This window comes from Cyanistes caeruleus, chromosome 1 (genome assembly GCF_971803275.1).
Source record: "Cyanistes caeruleus chromosome 1, bCyaCae1.hap1.1, whole genome shotgun sequence".
Classification (NCBI taxonomy): domain Eukaryota; kingdom Metazoa; phylum Chordata; class Aves; order Passeriformes; family Paridae; genus Cyanistes; species Cyanistes caeruleus.
The window spans coordinates 18,016,381-18,037,467 of record NC_141701.1 but is presented as its reverse complement, the minus strand read 5'-3'; the positions used below and the strand labels follow the sequence as shown (position 1 = coordinate 18,037,467).

At 40.8% G+C, this 21,087-nt stretch overlaps 1 protein-coding gene across 2 annotated transcripts in view; it reads right to left on the bottom strand.

The window, feature by feature from the left end:
• The window catches only part of SYBU (syntabulin), a 79,061-nt gene extending 58,535 nt beyond the window's left edge, over nucleotides 1-20,526 (bottom strand). The window contains exons 1-5 of one of the 2 annotated variants that reach the window (XM_086880165.1): nucleotides 20,135-20,514; nucleotides 18,890-18,983; nucleotides 17,434-18,286; nucleotides 11,798-12,015; nucleotides 11,217-11,372 (exon numbers count right to left, since the gene is read on the bottom strand). The gene's annotated coding sequence lies outside the window, so the exon portion shown is untranslated. Of the gene's footprint in view, nucleotides 1-11,216; nucleotides 11,373-11,797; nucleotides 12,016-17,433; nucleotides 18,287-18,889; nucleotides 18,984-20,134 lie in introns of both variants that reach the window. The other variant, XM_086880166.1, reaches the window with a different exon arrangement.
• Between the last annotated feature and the right edge of the window lie 561 nt (nucleotides 20,527-21,087).

The window sequence follows — 21,087 nt, the reverse complement described above, 5'->3', positions numbered from 1 at the left end:
GTATTTACTATGGAGAGATCAAGAATTAGTGAATTTCTCAAAATCTCCATAAGCCTCAAACCTAATGCTGTATTTACTTGTAAAAGCAAAAAGGACTGACTCCAGTTAAATCAAAATGGTTCATTTCTAGGTGCAATGGAAAGTTATAATTTCACAGCCTGGTGTGTTCTTCTATTCTACAGTCAGCAGAGGCTAAAAATCAGAGAATAGAATCTTCTTACTGTCAAACCTGTGTGTCTGCACAGCTGTACAACATTAATGTCATGTTCCTTCTTCACATGTGATGGAGTAAATAATCCATACAATAAAACTGGTCCTTGAATGATCCTAATAAAAGAAAGGAGTCAGGCACAGATTTTCTATAATGTAGCAAGCTAAACTGCATTAATTGAGCTACAGTGATGAGCTCTATGCTTATTTTTATTATTGATGCAAAGTCAAAATGATTTGAATTACATCAACCTTTTGCCAGACTAGAAAAGTTAAGCTTGTAATTCAGCTGATAAATTTGAACACTTGTTTCAGTTGCCTTTTTGTATGGAATATTTTGTTTGCATTTTCCTTGAATAAATGAAGATACTTTAGAATCTCTATATTAAATTTACCCTTTCTGGAGAGTGAGAATAATTTTTGCTTATACACTTATGCACATTGCTTTATTTACTTCATGTCTGCAGAGATTTAAAATCTAATAATGATCTTGAGTGTATAAAAATATTCTGATATTTAGAAAATTTGACAAATATAACCAGTGATTCAGTGTATCCCAGATTACACAATTTGTTATAAACCTTTCCATGCAGAAGGTGTTGTAAGGTGAACTAACACATCAACCAGCTACATGTGGAGCTTTCCAGCATTTGGCTTTGGAATTGGTTGCTTCTCTCAAATGAATGGAGAAGAGCCTTTCAATCTACAAAGGGTAAGCTTTCTTAAATTACTTCCCACTTTTTAGGAGATAAGAGGGCGCATGGAAAATTACTGTGGAAAAAATGCTGTATGATTTCTTATTCTGTGCACTCACTCTCCAAGTGTGGAATTGATGGTAGAGCTAAACAGTATCACAGCCTTCCCTGTGGACTATTGACTGTGAAAGAGAAAATTACTGTGAATTATTAGGGGAATTTAAAGCAAATAAGCATGGCAGATCAGATGAAGCACCTTTCTCTTCTTAATCCTTAGCCTAGTCATTGCTAGAAGCAATTTTTTCTGAACTGATTCTGAGAAGCACAAGTTCTATGAAATACAGATGGAATAAATTAATTTTGTATGATTTCAATGTAAGTAAAAAAAAATTATCTACGGAGAACCTTTCCTTAGGTCTTCTGAACAGCAAAAGTTTATGTGTGGCTTTGCAACAAAACTGAAAGCAATAAAGAATCGAGAGAATATTTTATGTCATAGATGTTAGCTATATTGAGGCATCCGTTCTTTATAGCATCCAGAACCAAAAATTTGTTTGAACAGAAATTCCATATGAACTCTTGATATGAGTCAGATAATTCCAGTAAAATTCAACTGAGACAGTGTGTATCTGTACTGGAGCAAAAGCTGGCATTCAATGTCATGTACTTTATTTATGCTGACTTCAGCAGGGCTAACTGGAGTGCAGCAGAATGTGAGTGTGGCTCTGTGAAGCACGTGGCTGTGGGAATCCTTGGCATAGGGAACTTAAAATATAAATGGGAATTTCATCTTTCATTTTCCTATGAAGATAGCACAGAAAAGGAAACCTGGATATTCCTGTGTGCAAGTTTATGACAGCAAAAACTAGGGCACCTATCTGTGGTGGCGTTGCCTACATTTTATTCAAGATCATCGGCTCTTTCCCATAAAAATTCGTTGCTATTCCTTTCCACCCTGTAGCATATTTACTACTTAACATCAAGGAATAAAGTAACAATAATGAGCTTCAGTGTATACTCTCGACAGATCAAGTCAGAGAGAACAGCATGTACCTCCTGCTGCTCTCCTGAAGTGCAGGCTAAGCACCATGAAGAGCTCAGAATCAAACACAAAATGATGTGATTCTAGTGTGAGCCCACACCTCCAAAGGAGAACGTGCTGCCTTGGCACTTAGGCAGAGCTGGGCCTCGTGAGTTGAGCAGAGTTAACGTTCTCACACATTCTGACCTCCTGAGATACTTTGAATTTAGCACTTGGATGTTAAATATCAAGATTTTATAAAAAGAAAAGGATAAAAAACATTTTACATCAAATAAGATAATGATATAGACTAGACCAGACTCAACCTGTTCAGTTGAAGGGGATCTACAACAATCATTTATCCAATTGCCTGACCTCTTCAGAGCTGACCAAATACTAAAGGATATTAAAGGCATTGTCCAAATGCCTCTTGAACATTGATAGGTATCGCAACCTCTCTAGGAAGCCTATTCCAGTGTCTGAATAGCTTCTTGGTAAAGAAATATTGTCTTTATACACTTCAAAACTCAGCAAAATTTACACTTTTTTTTTTTTATATCAGACCTTTCCAATGAAATTTTGACTTCCTTAAAAATTATAAGGCTAAATAATAGTAATCCTTAAAATAGACATATAAGGGATCTGCAATCAAATGAATAACTATTGTCTGTCAGACACTGTATAGTTATGCTGGATTCTACAACATATCTGGGCTGTTTTTCACTCATCTCAAAATGCTGCCTATGTTAATAAAGACTATTAAAATCAGCTAGTATGAAATGATCTCTAAAGGTTAAAAAGTATCAAAAATAATCTTTTAAGGATTATTGTAACAGTCTGAGATTAAGATTTATGTGTTACTTCTTGAGATGAAACATGCTGATTTCTTGATTGCTGTATTATTTTGAGCTATGAACATGAAGAATTTCCAAAATTAGCTCCCTCCCACAAGTATTATTTTTTCAATTGTTTTAGTGCTGCTTCCTGGAACAAGTCCTGCTGATTTGATTCAGGAAAGCAAGCAGAGCTTGGACCAGCAGTGTCAGTACAATAGGAACGATAAATCTCCTTCACAATTTAAACAAGAAAAGACTTGCCTTTTGAGAAGAGAGGAGATAGCACAGCAACAGCTGTGTTCTTCTTAGAGAACCCTGTCTTGGACAGACTGGTAAAAGATATTTTCCTTTCTGATCTGGATCCAAAAATTAAAGCTGTTTAAATGCACTTAGCATGCGGCTGTTGCGCCCTTTCCAAACAGAAAACAAAGAGACATGCACTAAGTCCTTATTTGCTGAACTGCACCTTTGTTCTAGGCAGAGTGCTAATGGAAAACCTGCTACTTACACTGCTGCTACTTTGCAGAGCAATGATTTGATCTGACAAAGAGCTCCTAGCAAAAAATTTCCTGTTAATAAAATCAGCCCCACTGTGCTGCACCCTTTCAGAGTGAATGTGGGCAGAAACCAGCAGCAGTTCAGGGCATGAATAAATGAAGCTGAAGGATATAAAAGCTTTGGCCGTGGTAGTGCGTGGTAGTGTTGTTGCCCTTCCAAGAAATTCTTGTGCAAGCATATCCAAGCAATGAAAAGAAGATTTGATTGTTGACTAATTCTATCCATTTCTTAACATGCTTCTATCAGCTCCATTGGGGCTGTCTCAAAGACAGTGTGAATCAGACATGTCAGTTCTTTTCTGGAGTACTATACCCCTTCTGTGAAGAACATAGATTGTTTAAAATGAAGAAGATGTAAAAACAGCTGTAAGGAGATGATCGGAATCAAGGAAAATACAATGTAAAATTAGGAACGTTTATGTTTTTCCCCCTTTTTTTCTTCTTTTCATTAGATCTATGACAGTATCTGAGTAATTTAATTCTATGAAGCATAAATCAGTGGATTTTGATTTGGATAGTGCCATCTGCCCCATGGCAAGGGTCACAGCTGGGATCGGGGAAAAATATCCATACTTTTTATGTATCTACTCCTATGCTTTGAATATTTTAAGTAGAAAGAAAGTTGATTACATTGATGTTCAGCTCTTTTCATATTTACAAACTCCTAAATAATGAGGGGGTAAAAAGATATGAAAATTAAGAGTTAAATCATACAATAGCAGTGGAGTTAATTGCTATCCTACTCTCTAGAGACACTCTTATCTACCCCAGTTCTCTGGGGATTTTCCATGTCTATAGTCTAGGTAGCTCTTTCTGTTTTGGAGGATTTCCATCTTGTTTTCTTTGTCTCAGGAGTGCTTTTCTGCACTGCTTATGTCTGTGACTGCTTTATTACCCATTTTTTTATGTGAATCTCATTCATATCCTTCTTTCCTGGCCACTTGCCAGCCAGAGAACAGCTTCTCATATACCATTTATCTTCCTAATAAGTATCTTCTTGAAACTCCTAGGGTCCCCATATAAATGACTCACAATCCCCCTGTGGAAGTAGCTTCTGTCTTAAGTGCTTCCTTGACTCAGGTGTTTGATCTTGTCTTTCTCTGTTCTCTTTGAAGTACTTTATTAATTCCAGAGGGAAAAGAATATCACCTGAAGTCCAGGTTTCTTCTTCAGTTCAGCCTCGATGTTGTCCTGTTTTCAAGAAAGAGCATGGAATCTCTTGAAGAGATTCCACTGTTAAAACCAGCTAATTGCTGACACAAGAACCCTTCTGCAACATAAATATGATTATTTAGTTTAAACCTACAGCAGATTTTGAAAAACCACTGGGAAAATTCATGGCAGTAGGTGCCCGCACTGATGTAGGAAAAAGCTGGTTTATTCTAGTGACATTGATATCAAAAGGGTTCTGTTTTGGAAAGGGATTAGCACTGTTCTAATCTGCTTTAATATTCATAGAATCATAGAATGGTTTGGTTTGGAAAGGACCTTGAAAGATCATCTAGTCCACCCCATGTGAGCCAATATCATAGAAATATGTTTATATAAGAATGAGTGTTCTGCCAGAGTATTTTTTTTTTGTTTTAATCAGTGAGGGAGAGAGTGCAGAAGACGTTTCCCTCTTGCCGCAGTGTCCGTGCTCCGGCTGCAGCACCGCGGACAGCGCCCGGCGCACGGCTGGACAGAGCCACGGACAGCAGGACAGAGCCACGGACAGCAGGACAGAGCCACGGACAGACGGACACAGCCACGGACAGCCGGGCAGAGCCACGGACAGCCGGACAGAGCCACGGACAGCCAGACAGAGCCACGGACAGCCGGACACAGCCACGGACAGCCAGACAGAGCCACGGACAGCCGGACAGAGCCACGGACAGCCGGACACAGCCACGGACAGCCAGACAGAGCCACGGACAGCAGGACAGAGTCACGGACAGCAGGACAGAGTCACGGACAGCCAGACAGAGCCACGGACAGCAGGACAGAGCCACGGACAGCCAGACAGAGCCACGGACAGCCGGACAGAGCCACGGACAGCCGGCCACAGCCACGGACAGCCAGACACAGCCACGGACAGCCAGACAGAGCCACGGACAGCAGGACAGAGTCATGGACAGCAGGACAGAGTCACGGACAGCCAGACAGAGCCACGGACAGCAGGACAGAGCCACGGACAGCCGGACAGAGCCATGGACAGCCGGCCAGAGCCATGGACAGCAGGACAGAGCCACGGACAGCCAGACAGAGCCACGGACAGCCGGACAGAGCCACGGACAGCCAGACAGAGCCATGGACAGCCAGACAGAGCCACGGACAGCCGGACAGAGCCACGGACAGCCGGGCAGAGCCGCGGGCAGACTTCGGAAGTGAGCATGATGTAGGCCATTAGTCTTAATGGGATGTAAACCAGACTCCGGTCTTTCGGGAACCGAGCTTATGCAAGGAGCATGATTGATGATAATGGGAAATGGACTCACCCTTGGACATCCTGAATAGAAGAGCTGAGTGATTTGCACCTCTCTGAATGTAAGGCGAGAGGGCTTTGAAACAGCAGAAGACACATAGCAAAGTGTATTATATTATATATACACTGAGGTCCAGTCAGTGTTAGATAAGTTTTATCTGTGGCATAACCTATTTCACTTAGATGAGTCAGAGTGTGCTTCATAAAACTTAAGCTCCAGGGTAGATGGCATGAATTGCAGAAATGAAAAGATATAAACAAAATATTATTTACATCTCATGTTGTTTAAAGGGTTGAGTCTATATTGCAAATGGCAGCAGTTGTGATGGCAAATAACACAATTCGAGAGAGCCAACAAAATAACATGCAAGCTGATCGGATAGCCTTTCTGAAGCATCTTGGATGATTCCAGTGCTGCTCTGTCGCTTAGCAGATGGGTAGAAGGACTGATGTTTCCTCAAAAACCTCTGCCTTTATTCCACATGTACCTCTGGCTGTGGAGAACATTCATGAGAAAATCTCCTGATTTTCCTGCTTGCTAGATTTTGGCTCTTGTTGAAAGACCAGAGCTCATTGCTGTCATATAGTGCATGCAGAGTAGTTTGAGCCCTTTCATCTGAACTCAAGTATTATTCAGGCAAAACTTAAAACAAAAGGGCAATTCTTCAAAACCCATGCAGCCAAGATAATTCAGTGGAAAGAAAAAGTGATATTTTTTCAGTGTAAAAGACTGAAAAGACTACTATAGTAGTCCTGGTTAAGAGTAAATGGTCTTGATTATGTGTGTTTAAAACAGTACTTGATATTATTACTGAAATTTTCACATGCACATTAAATTGGCTTTTTATACATAGGGTTGTAGCTGCTTCTCCAATTTTAAAATACAAAATGGTTTTCAAAAAAGCAGACATAATTCTGAGCAAGTGCAGGCTGTCAAGTTTTGTGCATAAAAAGGAATCATTCTATGACCTGCTTTTCTGTTCAATGTGTTAGCTAAAATGTTTTTGGCACAACAACAAGAGAGATGGCTTCTTGGCATCTTGCCATATGTGTCTTTTTTATACCTGGAGCCATCAGCTGCTTGACTCATCTACCTTTCTTCCTCACTATAGCCCTAGAGTGCAAAATACTCTATCAATGTGCCTTTGCTTGTACATTAATTTTAATGGTTTTCCCACCCCAATGTTAAACTGAATATATAAAAAGTTCTCAAAAATGGGTGGATAAGATATCTCGTCTGTAGGCTTTTGGATAGAAATGAGATAATTCACAGTAGTATTTTTAGAGGTGCATGTGTTTAAAGAATGTGTTTTTTTCCCTTGAGCTTCACACAGTCCTAGGATGCACTGACACTGATATTCTCAAACACAGCAGTAATACATTACTTTAACAAGCTGTGATCACAAACTGAACGACAATCAGTTTGCCCTGTAGTGTCTGTGAGGGACAGAGAAGGTGTGAGGAGCAGTGCATGTGCACCCCATCAAAGCTCCTGTTGCAGCTGTGGAGATAGCAGAGTAAGCTGTGGAGCAGCCATGCCGTCTCCATAGTAACAGAATGGCAGAGATGACGATTCAGTATTGAGCATGCACTATTCCTATTGCTATGCAACCTTCTTGCCTCAGGAATTTTTCTGTGCTGTCTCCAAACAGAACCTTGCTTTTTCTCTAAACCGTCTGGAAATAGAGACTGCAGAGCAATCCTGCACTGCTAGGCAAGACTGAGTAAACAAAGGCAAATTTTGTCAGAATGCTAAGCCGCTACAAATGTAAAAGCCATAAACCTACTTGTTGAAGAGACTGTGGAATAAATACTGCACTTATTGAATAAAGAGTTAGGTGACATTACATGCTTTTAGATTCCTTCTGTTCCCTCCCCACTCAGGAAGCTCAGCTGTAAATTTTCCTGTTGCTCAGTGAAAGGAGGTGGATTAGACAGTATGTTACCCACAACCACCTCTATGAATCACTTGGAAAAATCTGTTGTTTTTCCATCAAAGAGGAAAGCAGAAATTGGTTCAAATTAAATTGCCTGAAAACTTCAATGGGGAAAAGGTATTTTCTAAATATTTTAAATATTTTAAAAGCCTTCAGTGTTTTGGAACCCGGTTATTGGTGGGTACCTCTGTGTGGCTCCTTGGCAGCAGACTGAGCCTGCTCTATGCACACACCAGATTTCTTCACTTTTCTTCAATCCAAGTAGTACCCAGATAATCAGTAGTGTGAGTGTATACTATGGTGCACCTCTCATCAGTGTTTTATAGCACAGACTTTCTGTCATGATCACCATAACTTCTGGGGTGCAGACAATGTGAGATCAGTGTTACCACAGACAGCTGAGCTGATATACCACAAAGAATTTCATACATTCTGTTACATGGTTAGTGCAGTAAATTTGTATGCAGGCACCACATTTTACATAACACATGCCTGAGATTCAAGTTTATACATACCATGGGCTGAACATGATAAAAACCCCACAGCTGGAACCATGGCCTTTCTCTTTCCTTTTAATTCTAAATATAATGCTTATATTTAGACTATATGGAAGTGTGACTGGTTCCTCTCCATATTTTTCCAGAATTTGTCCTTATATTGGCACCTTTGTCATTTCTTTCCCTAGCAAATTAATCTCTTTTCTCTCTCTGTGTACTGTAAGGTTTTCATTATTTTACTATTTTTATTGGTTCTTTTTCTGGGATTTCCTGCTATGCTTGTATAGAGAATGCTGGCATGGCCAATGGGCAGAAGGACTGGAATCCCTAAGCAGGAAAATGTAATCTGATTTGCATAGTATTTTTCTGTATTGGTGAATCTTCCACTGAAGCATCAAAAAGAGGATTTATACATGGTCAAGGATTTAACCCAGAGTTCCTAGATATGATGGTGATAAATATGTCAGAAATTCACCCCCAAAGACATTATTGCTAATACGCAGAGGAAATTAAGTACGTAGAGCTGCCTATACTTGTTCCTTCTTATGACTAGATTCTGAATCTTTTCCTGGCTTTAAATGAAATGTTTTAATTACATTTCTTTTTTATCTGTGTGCACTTTTTTTATGAAAATACCAAATGGTGACACATAAAACTGCATGTCTTAAGAAGTGAGAAGAATAAAGAAAAGGTTTCTGAGATGCTGTTTTTGATACTAACATTTACTGACAAGTTTGTTACACTACCCAGCAGTGCTGACCTTATTATGCCAGTCTCATCTTCAGGCAGCCTCTGTGCAGCAATGAGAAAAGAGGGTAGCCTATTTTTATAAAATACAAAATGTGAACAGATCACAGTGCTCAGTGAGGCAAACACATCTTATGATGACTTTAAAGGAATAATAATAATAATAATAATAATAATAATAATAATAATAATAATGATGATGATGTAGCTTTTTCTTGTAAGAGAAAATCTGCTACTATTCAAAGCACTGTGCTGGATTATAACCAGGATAGATAGGCAGCAATTTTGCCTGAGAATTCAATGAATAAGGCATTTGAGAATAAATCTCTAAGCCAGACGTTATAAGCAGTGGTATGTATGTTTATGTGCCAAGGTTTTGGGAGCAGGGGGGCTGAAGGGGTGGCTTCTGTGATAAGATAGCAGAAGCTTCCCCCATATTAGACAGAGACAGTTCTAGACAGCTCCAAAACAGCCACTGGCCAGAGCTGAGTCCTTTAATCTTTGTTGGTAGTGCCTCTGTGACAATGTGTTTACGAAAGGTTAAAAAGTGCTGCACAGCTGTTGTGAGAGACGAGTGAGAAAATGTGAGAAAAACAGTCCTGCAGACATCAAGGTCAGTGAAGGAGGGGGAAGATGTGCCCCAGGCACGGGAGCACAGATTTCCTTGCAGCCCAATGGAAAGGGCTGTGTTGCTGCACGCTGTCCCCCTGCAGCCCATGAAGGACCCTTCACGAGAGGAGGGGGATGTGCCCTGAGGGCAGCTGTGGCCCATGGAAACCCTACATTGGAGCAGATTCCTGGTAGGAACTGTGGCCTGTGGGAGAGGATCCATGCAGGAGAAAGTTTTTCTGGCAGGACCTGTTGAGGGTCCACACTGGAGAAGTTTGTTCCCAAAGGACTGTTCCCTGTAGGAAGGATCAACACTGGAGGAGTTTCTGAAGGACATGTATCCTGTACGATGTACCCCATGCTGGAGCAGTGGAAAAGCATGAAGAGGACGGAGCAGCAGAGACAAAAGTTATGAGTTGTGGACTGACTCCAACTTGCATGCATACTCAGGGCAGGGAAAGTAAAAGAGTCAGGAGTGAAGCTAAACCTTAGAAGAAGGGAAGGTGGAGGGGAAGGTGTTTTTAATTTTGTTTTTATTTCTCACTTTTCTACTGTTATTAACTGACAATAAATAAAATTATTTTCCCTGAAATCATGTCTCTTTTGCCCATGATGGTAATTGGTAAATAGTCTCCCTGTCCTTAGCTGAATTTATGAGCTTTTTATTGTTTCTTCTCCCTGCATCTTACTGAGGAGAGTGAGTGATGGAATGACTTGCTGGCTACCTGGTGACCAGCCAAGGTTAACACGTCACAGTGTGCTTCAATTTGAACAAACACTTTTTACACTGGAAAGTTCCTCTAGTCTCTTGTTGTGGAGTAACATTTTTAATGAGCTTTAAAAAAGTAACAGGTATTCATAGATTGCAGAGGCTTTCTGTCCTTTGGAATACCTTAGGTCTAGCTCTCAACATCTGCAGGTCTTTTCATGCCCCACTGAAAAGGGATTCACATTCTCAAGCTATGTGATAGCTACAAGTTTTAACCCTGTCTGAGAAAATCATGAGAGTTGGCAGGGGAATTGGAAATAGGTGATCTTCAAGGTTCCTTCCAAGCTAAGCCATTCTATGATTCTATGATATATTTAGCTTTTGCCCAAGACCCCTCCTTCTGCAACACATTCACAGAAAAACTGATCAAACATAAAAACATATCCATTCACTGGAAGCTGAGGAGCTGGCTACAGACCAGAACATGGAATTTAAACTTCATCACTGGTGGAAAGAGAGGATGGTTTTATTTCAAAGGGCAGAGGAAAGACATCCATTCTCTTCCACCTAAACTCCTCTATATCATGTGATATTGCAGTCTTGTTTAAGGGAGTCAGTAGAAATTCAGAATAATTTGGTAATTTTGTGTACTCCCAGGACAGCAATAAACCAGATAGTGATTGAAAGTTTGACTTACAGAATATTACAAGAATTATCTGTTTCTTTATAAACCAATTTAACACCTACCTGCTGATAGATTAGGACATGTTGTAACAGGTGATACAGAGTTATGTGAGCTTTACCCCATATGGCAACAGGACTGTCAGAAACATTGTAATTATTAGCATACATCCTGCCAGTGAATGAAGAACAGGCAGAAACTGAGCAATTCTGGACCATCTTGGTGAAGTATTTTTTGTTAGAAGCACTGTACCTGTTACTGCCGAATTCAGTCTCCTAGTGAAGATCACTGCTGGATTCTTCACTGACATTGTCTCAACCATTTCCAGCTTACTTCTGTTCTTCACATTTTTCTGTTGTCTCTGCAGCTCTGATTTCCATGATCCATTCAATGGACCTGAAGCCCCAACTGGTACATACCACCATGGAATTAGTGGCAATGGGTATTACAAACCCATCAAAAAAGTTTAAATTCAGTGCTGACTTCCCACAGAAAATCACACCAAGTTTATAACATTTATCTCTTGTTTTATAACTGCTAAAAGACTTGGGTTCAAAGAGTCTAAAAGTAATTTAACTTTCTAGGTTGAACACCATGACTGAAGATAAAGGAACAAAGGAGTGAAACAGGTGAATCACCTATGCTTATTGCAACCCAAGACACAGTACCTGAAGAACTTGCATCATGACAAAGAGAAAAAAGATAAAACACCGACACACTTGCTGATAATCTCAGTAGAGGTGACATAAACAAGTGCCTTTTGTCACCAAAGGGGATTACTTGTTTGGGTAAGTGACCCGTGCTTGTGAGGAGTTTCCCCAGTAATGGCTTACCTTATATTTCAGTGGAAGAGCAAGGATTTCAATTTTCACAAGTGTCAGTCTGATATGTGTTTCGATGTCTCATATCCATTGTGTGCACCTGATACCTCCTTGATGGTAGTAGCCCTGCAAAGCTTCCATGTTTCAGTTTCACTCAGATCCCAGCTGAGGTTACTGACGTGGAATGAGATCTTAAGAATATGATCTTCTGCTTTGTGAACTCATTTCTTCTGAAAGTGAATCATAGAATTGTTGAGTTTGTAAAAGATCTGTAAGATCATCAAGTCCAGCCAGTAACCCAGCATGCCCAAGTCCACCAATAAATCATGTCCTTATGTGCCACACATGTCTGTTAATTATCTCCAGGGATGGTGACTCAACCACTTCCTTGGGCAGCCTGTTCCAATGCTTTACAGCACTTGCAGGGAAGAAATGTTTCCTAATATCAAACCTCAACTTCCCTGGACTCAGTTTGAGGTGATTTCCTCTTGTCTTATCACATGTTACTTCACAGAAGAGAACAAATCCCACCTCACTGTAATTTCCTTTCAGGGAGTTGTAGAAAGTGATAAGGTCCCCCCAGCCTTTTCTCCGGACTAAACATCCCCAACTCCCTTAGCTGCTCCTATCAGTTTCCAACTGTCAGTCTCAGCATTAGAGTGCATTTATACTGTTTACACACTACAGAAAAAAAAAAGAAAACCTGATTTTCTGGAGACTTCAATTAGTTGCTTCTAAGAAAGCTGGGAATCTTTTTGTTATCAAATTTAGAAGATGTGCACTTCTATGAATCAGTCAAAATGAACATTTACTAGAACCAAGCATTTAAAATAAGATAAATGAGAGATAAAATGTTCTAAATTCCCATAAAGCACAAACTGTAAAACAACATGTGAAAATATTATGAGTTTAAAAAAGGTGCATGCATACAAAGAACCCAAGTAACGAGAAAAAAAAGTCTTCCTTTCTTCAATGAAATATTAATTTTACTTAACCTTCTATTTTCCCAGTCCCTTTAGATTTAAGGGAAATGTGGGATGTTTTCCTCTGATGCCAAATACTGCTGTGAAGTCCTAGTGAGACTTTGTGAGTATTGTCAGGAAATAAATTTCCTCCCCTATTTTATGAGTAGGTTAAAAAAATACAAAGCTGAATAAATGTACCTTTTTGCCAGGCAGGTGTATGGATGCACCTTAGCCAAAGTTGCAGTCTGTTTCAAAGAAAATACTGCTTAGCCTATCTATAATTTATCATGACTAGTCTGGATTCCTGTGCTTTTTATATGAAGTGATGGTAATGGCATGCTAGGAGTATTTTACTGAACTTCAAAGAAACCAGACAAAGAGAGAAAAGAGAGTGAGAAAAGTTGAACACTGATCAGACTTTCTACCTGTCAACAGTTGCATTTTAGATCAAAGATGTTATTTATGTGCAAAAACTGTAGTCCATCTCAGTAATCAAAACCATTTCTAACACCACAGTGAAAACAAAGCCACAGAACTGCTTGCTGGTTTTCCCAATGTTTTCATAAGATTTCATCATCCCTTCTCCACTGACAGGAAACAGGAACCTTTCAAGTGTTTTTATTTTCTCATCATCCTACAAAAGGTCTAGGTTCTGTAATGAAACTCTCTAGATCCACCCTCATGCAACCTCCATTGTATTCATTACTGAAAAATCAAAAAATCTTAGATGTGTGGGTGGTATCTCTCTCTCTTCTCATTAAACCCTTTTGTTTAGGTGCTGCGTAACACAGAGACCTCTGAATCTGATAACTCTTAGTTATCTTAGGTATCTCTTGTGGGTTCTGCTGTGTGAACTGGTATGAAGATACCTTCACCCAGAGAATCTTGGTTTGGCTGTGAGGTTGTTATGGAGTACTTATGCCTTGCTAAAGCCACTTAAACAGCTCATAATACAGAGCCATCAGGCTTGTCAGGTGTGAGGTGATATACCCATGATATATCTGTGCTGGCTGCTCCCAGTCAAATTTTTGTGCCTGGAAATGTCTTCCAGGAAAGTTTGTCTCCTAATTTTCCTGTGGACAGATATTAAGTGAACAGGCTTCTTTTTTTACCCTTTGAAGATGGGTGCTACATTTACATTTATAACAGTCACTGGGATTTCACCTAGCTTCTGTGACCTTACAATGATGACTCAGAGTGGCCTTACAATAGTAAATGGTAGCTCTTGTATCCACAAACTCATCTCATCTAGTTCTGTAGGCTTGCTTACACACACTTTTCTTAAGTGATCTCTAATTTTGTTCAAAAAGTCAGAGACAGCTGCATAGTGGGAAAGGATCTTCACAGGTGATCTTAATATGGGAACATTTACACCATTTTCATTACACTTGGGAGTTATAAAAGCTGTAAATCCAAACCAGCTTAATGAAGGATTGAAAGGGGGAAAATTGGGCTATAATAATACTACTCCACAATCTTTAATTAAAATTAGAATACATTTAGTCTGGTATGGACTTCCTCTTACATAAATATCAGAGTTTTGGTGTTTTTGGGGAGTGTGTGTTGTTTGTTTGCTTGTTTTCTTGTTTGTTTGTTTGTTTAATCTGAATCCTTTTTCTGGCAGATTTATGTAGACAAAACAACTATGCCTGATTGAGTTATTCAGTAAATGTCATGCATTAAATCTGATCTGAAAACAAGTGTCTTTCAACAAACAAGATAACAGGGGCTTTTGACTGTTCACTCTTTCTAAGGCATTTATTGTCTTAGTGCACATCTGAATGCAATGAATAAAAACTGAAGAAAAATTCATTAATTCCAGCATAAAACTGTATGTCATGCTTCAGGGGGCAGCATTCTAACAATATACTGTGTTTGTCAGATTGAACTTGTTAATGTATGGTGGTATGAATATAAATCCACATGGGACAGGACCATTCTGGTTTGCATGCATGAATTATCACTTATTTCTCTTGTCAGGAAATTTAATCTTTACTAAATAACTTCCTTGCAGAGCTTTTTTTTTTTTTTTGTGAGGTATTTTTGTTTGCTTGTTTTTTACATTGGAGGTTATTGGATTATATATTGTACTGTTGGATACAAGCACAGCATTGACATCTGGTCAAGGGAAGTGATTGTCCCTCTGGTGTGTCCCCACCTTGATTCCTGTGTGCAGTTTGGGGCTCCACAGTACAAAGTTTTAGAGAGTATCCAGGAAAGAGCCACCAAATGGTGAAAGTCCCCAAAGACAAGACTTAAAAGCAGTGGCTGAGGTCACTTAGTTGGCATAGCTTGAAGAAAGGAAGGCTGAGGGGAAGTGTTGATCTCTCTCTGGTGACCAGCAATAGGACACAAGGAAATGGCATGAAGCTGCCTCTGGGCAGGTTCAGATTGGACATTAGGAAAAGTTTCTCCACTAAGGAAGTGGCCAATCACTGGAACAGCCTACCTGTGGCGATGTCCCTCAGGGGAGACAAAGAGTTACATTGTCCCACCCCAAACTCCTTGTGAAGGGCGGCCCAGGTGTTCTGTTTGGGTTTGAGTCCCTGGGGGGTTCTCCCTTGGTGTGTTTCTACTGGTCCCTGACCCTGAACTCCACCCTCAAGGATGGAAACCCTCAAAAGTTCTGTCCCTCAAAAACCCCTGCTGTGCCTCTGTTTGGGGCTCTCTGTTCTGGATCTGAGTTTGTTCCCATGCTGAATAAATGGTTTCATGAACGGGAGCCCGTCTTGTTTGGTGTTCCATGCTGGTCCCCAGAACCCTGCAGCTTCCCTGGATGAGATCCTGAGGTTGTGGACTGCAACACCTACCCAGGGAAATGGCCATGGCACCAAGCCAGTCAGAGCTCAAGGACTGTCTGGAGGGTGCTCTTAGTCTTAGTTTTAAATTTTACCTAGTCTTTCAAGGAGCAGGGAATTGGACTTGATGATCCTCATGGGTACCTTCCAACCTGAAATATTTTATTATTCTATGTGTCAAAATAATAAACAAAATCTTCTAGGCAGACGGATTTCCACAGGATATGCTTCTACCCAGTTCCTGTGATGTGGAGAAATTTTGACAATGCCTCTGAGCTCACATACCAGGAGCTACAAGAAAGCAGAGAACTGATCCCATGAGGTGCTGAGTTCTTTCAAATCTTTTGAGTGTTTCTGAGAGTTGGGTGTTATGAAGAATTCTCTATGACTGAGCCTACAGAAGCCATGCTGTGGCCCCACAGGGTTTGAGAGCTTACTGTGTGCAGCAGGAGAGAGACTGAAGGTTTACTGTATTAGATAGGCATTATGGTCCTTCCATTTAAATAGTCACCATTCTCTTCCTTCTTTACTCTGCTGCTCTTCCTCCCCATGATGGCCTTGACACTGGCTACATTGGTGAAGAGCAAAATAGTCTTTCTACAGCTTTTGTCTCCACCACCTGGCCATAATGACAGCTGGAATAATGTAACCTCATACAGATCCTGTCTCCAGAGGTAAGCTTTAGCTTAAAATGAAAAGCTGTGTATAACTTTTGCTTATCTGAGAGTGTATCATCTGTAAATGGGTAGCATAGCAATGTGCAAACCTGTCATATTTCTCCTCATTTCTTTTTTCTTGCTCAAAGCTTGCAGTCTGAATGTAAGGGAAAAAAGGTGAATTCAGAATTGAATCTCCCTTTCCCTTCTATCTTAGAAGTGAAATCCTGAAAAAAAATCCCTTCTCCATCACACAGAATATGATTTTCCTATTTAGCTTGATTATTCCAGCTTACTTGAAAATTCTCATAAACCAGATCCAACTGTTCAGACAAATTCAGAATGAGAACTGGAATCTGTTTGGCTTCACGGTTCCTTAGAGACAAGCAATTTTAAGGACAATTTATAAATGTCTCCAAATGAGGGCAAATGCTGACACCCAGAGGCAGGATAATGTAACACTTTACAGTGGCTCATGCAAATGTGAACACTGCACATCAAAAGGAGCTTCAAGAATGGCTTCTGAGGAAACTTTTCACATACTTACAGCTGTAATTCAGGTTAATATTTGTATAAACCAGCTTTGAGCAGGAGGTCAGACTAGAGACTTTATGAGGTACCTTCCAGTCTGAATTGCTCTGCGATTCTGTGAATTCACAAAATATTACGTGTGAGAAGCGTGTGGGACTAGGGACTGCTTGCAGAAAATGTAATTTAATTCATTAGTTTAGCACCCCTTTGGGACAGAGATAAAGGAAGACCCAGATACTTACATCATCACATCATTTTATCTCATTCTGTAGTATGATGTAAGAATAATCAAGAAAACAGTTTGGAAGGTTGTAAAAGATGAGAAAATATCAGACTATAATCCATGAAGATATGTTATTAAAAAATATACATCTGTCCACAAAAACAAGGCCATATATAATATACCAAATATATATATATATATATACCATATATATAATATACCAAATAACCATTCATTGCTTTTGTAAATGAAACCTGCTGTGGGTTTGTTGGTCTGCAAAAATATTTCTAAATATTGACCAGTCCTTGCCTTACAGAAAAAGTGAGGGATGACTTACCTAAGGAACAGCTTCCTATTGGCATAAGGGGCCTGAATGATGATTGCCTTGGACATTGTTCAGAAGTAAATGTGCCATGATATAACTCACAATTCTGTTATTACACTTCAGTGCTGGCCTTTCCTAATTTCCAGATACCTTATTTATAATATTAGCAATATTTTCTTCCGATTGACATGCTATCAGGTAGGATGAGTGTAAATGTCAGAATTATTAAATTCACTGCAAAGACTTTAGGGATTTTTTCTTCCCTTCCTTTTTCTCAACAGAATGTTCATCTTAAAAGCATTCAACTTGTATGTTTCTGGTTTCAGTGCACTGCGTGCATGAATCCAGCCCCTAAAGGCATGAGTTGTGCCCCTGTAAAGGAAAAGGATTTCTTCAGTAACTTTTGCTGATGCTGGCTTTGTGGGGATGGTGCAAGCTCCCACTGCTAACAAGTAAGCAAGACATGTGGATCTGATGCCAAAAACTCTCCAGGGATCTCAAATATCTCTAGCTGGGATAAAGCAGACTGGATTGGATGCAATAAATTGTTTGTAGAGACCTATTTTCTGCTGATGTTCAATACTTCTTGTGTCTGAGCTGGAGCAAGCACATGGTGTCATAGCTGTGGTGTGTTTGAGGAAAGGCAGCCTCTCTGCATGGCTGAGCACATTGTTGTACAGTCCCAGCCACTACTGTGATGTCTGGTGTACTTTAAAGGCTCTCCTCTGGAAATGGGACAAAGCTTTTTGTTGCTGCTCCTGCCCTTTCCATTTGCCTTTTTGTTCTCCATGACAGCTGTGTTCTGTCCTCATACTGGAAATAGGAAATTCAATTTTTTCCTACTTGCTGTGAATCCCTGGGTAGACTTTGCTTCTGTCTTGCACCACAGCTCTTTTCTGTCACTGCTGATCCTTATTCAGTGTTTCCAAGTCTGCCTGTGGCTGCTCCTGGTTTCTCCTCACTAGACATTATCCCCTCCACGTCTATGTAACTTTATCATTCCCTTTAGAAAAAAATTACAGAAGGAAAAAAATCAGTTATTCTAGACAAGATTTAATTTCTGGTTTGGTACATTGCCCATAAAACATATTTCTAATCCAATCTCAACTCCTGTTGTCAGTCTGAACATCTTCCAACCTGTTGACAGGAACATTTTATTTCAGACTTGTCACCAAATTCTGGAAATGGATGGAGCACCTGTTACCGTGTGTGTTCTTAACACATAATCATAGAATCATTTAGGTTAGAAAAAACCTTTTAAGATCCTTCAGTTCAACCTTAACATTGCCAAGTTCACCACTAAGCTATGTCTCTACCTATCTTTCAAATACCTTCACAGATGGTGATTCCAGACTTCCAAGGGCAGTGACACAAGGTGACTCTGAATATCAAGAGGGAATAAGCTCATAAATGTGGGATGGGGAATGACTTTGTGCTTTGTTGCATGAAAGACTGGAACAACGGCTTTAACCAGAGTAGCATTAAACTTTTAGGGCCACAAGATGGCAGACGGGAACAAGGCAAGACTGCACGGAAGGGATTTACACAGCTCTAGGTTTTCCTCACATTTGAGCCAAATAATGGTTATGAACAGTGATTCATTTACCTTCTGGGCCACAATGGGATCTCCATAGCAAACAAAGGAAAATTTCTCCATTGATGCTGAAGGGAAGCAGGTGACACTCAGGACACAACTGACACTGAAAAACCAGCAGAATAATAATAATAACTCAGAGACAAAAGATGTCAAGAGCCAAGCAGCATTCTGGCTTTTATAAATGGTGATTTTTAAAAGAACTAAATTTCATAGGTAGTGTTTATTTTAGACTCTCAAGTAAGAGTATGATCATAATAAACAGCCTTTTTTTCCCTGATTTTGTGCTTTACTTTTTTTTTTTTTTTTCATTATTACTTCAACTAAATGTACCCATCAGGATGCAATCCCTGTCCTGATGCAGTATGTGTTTATCACAGGCCATTCTCTTTTCCCTAATTTAATGTAAATAACTATGTCTCCTTAGGTGGCCAAAAGCCTGAGCAATCTTCTCCTGCTCCTGGGCTCTGCCCTGTTTGGGGCAGACAATGTTCCCACCAAGCTGAGACTTGGTGCTCTGAGCATCTCTGTGCTCCCTGAGAGCTCAGGGCCTGAGGGCGGCTGCCGAGGTGGCTGCCATACCCACTGCCACACGCAGCGCTCACCGGGAGCTGCAAGGTGCCAGGGCCTGGCTCTGCTGAGTGCTTGTGACTCTTGATAACACTCCTGAAGCAATTAACGAGTCAGCTTTCCAGCCAGTGAATCTGGCCTCATGACTTACCAGCACTTCTTTGAGTGTTTATTTGAGAGGCGGTAGTGGCTCTGTGCAGATTTGTCACCTTGCAGCATAAGATACGTATAAAATACACAAATGCATTGTGTCTTGTGTCTGTGCCTTAGAAAGGAGCTAAACAGCACCAGCCTGGCAGCTCTCCAGGGCACAGGCCCACTGAATTACAAATGAAAATCAAATAGAGCAGCTTTTGGCTATTGCCCACCCTCTGAAGCAGCTCTGTCCCTGGGGCCCTGTCTTTGTGTCCCCCCTGCCCTAGGCATGAGCAGTGTTCAGAAGTGGGTGCAGTGGTGTGGTTTAACACAGCTTGGCTTTTTGTAAAAGAGAAAATCCATCAGTTATGGAAGTCATTCTCTGCGAGGACTGCTAATAGCTTCCTCCGAACCCAACAGAACCAATCAGCTGGCTAGTTTTCAATATTGACACCCTGTTAAACCACTTAAGAAAGCTGAACATGCCTATGTGAAATCACATTTTAAAACGAACAAACTCGCCGGAGAAAGCTCTCTTGCTTTGACACTTACCTTTGAGCAGTAACTGTATGCTGTAGGCGGGCCAGGCCCCGCTGTGCCGCAGGGCCTGCAGGGCCTGGCGGGCCCGGGCCGAGCCCTGCCGTGCTGCAGCGCGGCCCGCTCGGGCTCGCTCGCTGACATTCTGCTGCCGCCGCGTTCCGACCGGGGCTGGTGGGCCAGGCTGGCTCTGCTTGGCTTTGGGTGGAGCCAGGCTGGCCCCTGCTCGGGCCACGAACTGCTGAGCCTTCCTGCTGGCACCGCAGAAAACCGTGCAGCTAAGAACAGAGGCAGCCGTGCAGCCCATGCAGAAAGCAGCCCCGCAGCTGGAACTGACCGTGGCAGGGGCTGGAGAACAGCCGTGCAGCCAGAGCGGCCATCACTCGGCAGGGATCACACGGCCATCCGCAGGCCCGGCTGAGATACCAACTCTAGTGCACACATGTAACGCGAGTGAAAGAAAAGGAAAGCATAAAGACACATAGAGAAAACAAGACAGAGACACCGAGGTTAGTGAAGGACTCAAATCCTAGATGGAAGGAGAGTGAGGAGATGCCTTAGTCTTGGGCTGAAATTCCTTTGTGAGGCTATGGTGAAGATGTAATTGATACATCAAACTTTTTTTTCCCTGAAACTCATGGAATGCATTGGGGGAATGTAGAGTTCTAACCACAGCCATGAGCAGAGGTACCTGTGTTGAAGCAAGCAAATGCTGAAGTAGCTGTGATCCACTGAGAAGCTTGAACAGAGAGAGAAAAGAAACGTTGCCCCATGGATGGAAGAAGAAAACCTCTGTTCCCAGAAATAAAATAACTTTTGTTTCTATACATAACAGCTCATCCTTAAAATTGTACCCCAATAAGCTAAGATGACACATGGTGGTAGTTGTGGGAAGACTACCAAACTGTGGGAAGGACTTTTGCAGGGACAATTGCAGATTTCCATTGCTGCTATTCATGAAAATTAAA